Source organism: Tupaia chinensis, unplaced genomic scaffold (assembly GCF_000334495.1).
Source record: "Tupaia chinensis unplaced genomic scaffold, TupChi_1.0 Scaffold148768_1, whole genome shotgun sequence".
NCBI lineage: Eukaryota > Metazoa > Chordata > Mammalia > Scandentia > Tupaiidae > Tupaia > Tupaia belangeri.
In genome coordinates, this window is record NW_006208615.1 from 339,412 (window position 1) to 341,579 (window position 2,168).

The window sequence follows — 2,168 nt, forward strand, 5'->3', positions numbered from 1 at the left end:
TCCCTCTCTAGTGAGCCCATGTATCCTCTTGCCAATAAATAAATAAATATGGTCAAACATCTAGAACTTATGTTGCTAAATGGTTATACAGGTAATCTCAGTGTGATAAGGTTATGGGAGATTGTTTTAATTCCCTCTGCCCTTTTTTTCCTTTGACAAGCATTTATTCACTGGATAACAAAAGTAATTAGTTTAAAATACAATTTAAAGAGTTTATGGCAAAAACCTTTCCATGTTGGAATATCTATTGGTCAGAATCTATGAGATCCTGATAAGACAGTCACTTACCATTCACCCCCATCAAATGTCTGTGTAACAGTTTTGCACTTAGCCTCTTTTGAACCCTAGCAGCTATTGTAGGAAGTATGAAAAATTCTGTCTAGGTACCCCAGTGTCCAAGGCCAGAATACACTTTTACTATCTTTTTTCTTTAAAGAATTATTTTATTTAACTTTATTTATTTACACATTTAAATTTGATTAGAGAAGGAGAGAGAGAGAGAGAGAGAAAGAGAAAGCCACCAGGTCTGGGACTCAAACCATGGTTGGCCCTGTGGGAGTCCAGTGCCCATAACCACCATGCCACCTGCCGGCCCCAACCTTATAGTATCTTGATAGCAGATAGTTTTACAAAAATCTTTGTTTCTCTCATGATTATTTTGCATTCAGATTTTTCTATTTGTTTTTAATCTATTTTAGTAGCTTAAATTTTGTTAATATAAATAATCAATTCTAACATGATTTTAAAATTTATTTGCATAGTTCATTGGAGTCTCATCATACTGAAGAGAGATTGATTCCTATGGTAAAATGACAACACTTAAGGTAAAATTATACTTAACAAAATTTATTCTTTAAAATCCATTAACTTGCTTTGGCCTAGGCCCCTAAAATTTCAGATTCCAGGAATCAATCTATTTTGTTTCTCTTTGCATTTTAGCTGTAACTTCCCTTTTCTTGAGGCTATAAAGGCCAAATTCTAGTATGGTCTGGCAAGGAGAAGTTGGAGATTTGAATTCCTGTGTTTAAATTCGTCTATGACAAAATCTCACTTTCTAGGATAAATTTCCATTACTAAAATTTGGGGGCCCAAGAATATGTGCAGTTTAAATTCTGATATGTAATGTCTGTCTTCCAAGAACTAATTTAAAAATCCCAATAAAATCTGTCAAAGTAAATTAAAATGGAAACCAGGACTGAAGAATCTCTGAGCAGTCAATTAAATCTCATAAATGACCTTAATCTTGCTAGATTTGCAAATATAAGTAAAACTTAACCTGAGTGATTTCTTCTAAATGCCTATATATATTTTTTAAAATGAAGGATAGCTCTATAGTCTAGTGGCTAAGGGAACTGGATACCACATGGCCAGCTATGGTTCAAATCCCAGCCCTGGTGGCCTAAAAAATATGCTGGATGCCTGCCTGTATGTGTGCCCCAAATCCTGATGTGAATGAAATGGAGATGGGGAGCCAGCAGATAGTGTAGCAATCACATCACTGGACTCCCATATGGCTGATCATGGTTTAAGTCTCAGACCTATTGGCTAGAAGTTCATGCTGGGTACATGTGAGTATGTGCCCAAGATCCCAGAAAGAGAATGGAGAAAAAGGGATTGTAGCATGGCCATCCCCTCTGGAGGATGATTTCTTACTTTCCCTCTCACTGCCTCTGTTTCTCTCTCTCCCCTGTGATTGCACATGCCCCCTCAGGTAAAAATATCTACAAATAAAATAAAACAAAACAGAAAAGCCAGAAATAGAGGAATAGAGATTACAACATAATCATGCATCTATAAAGGATTTTTTTCCCTTTTTCTCTGTGTCTCTCTCTTGTGAATACATGAACCCTCTGGAAATTTTTAAAAAATGAAACTTCACCTCAACCAATCAAACGTCTCCAAGTAACTTATTATTGTATAACTAAGTAGTTTCCTTTAGGATAAACCAAATAGGGAAACTATAAAACTGTATAACCATATATTGCCTTTGGTTTACTTCCTTGTTCATCTCTTAAAAAAATCACTCTCTAAAGATAACATATGAATAGCCAAAAGGCATATGGAAAAATGCTCAACATCCCTCATTGTACAGGAAATGCAGATCAAAACAACAATGAGATGCCACCTAACACCAGTCAGAATGACTAAGATTTAAAAAAAAAAAAAAA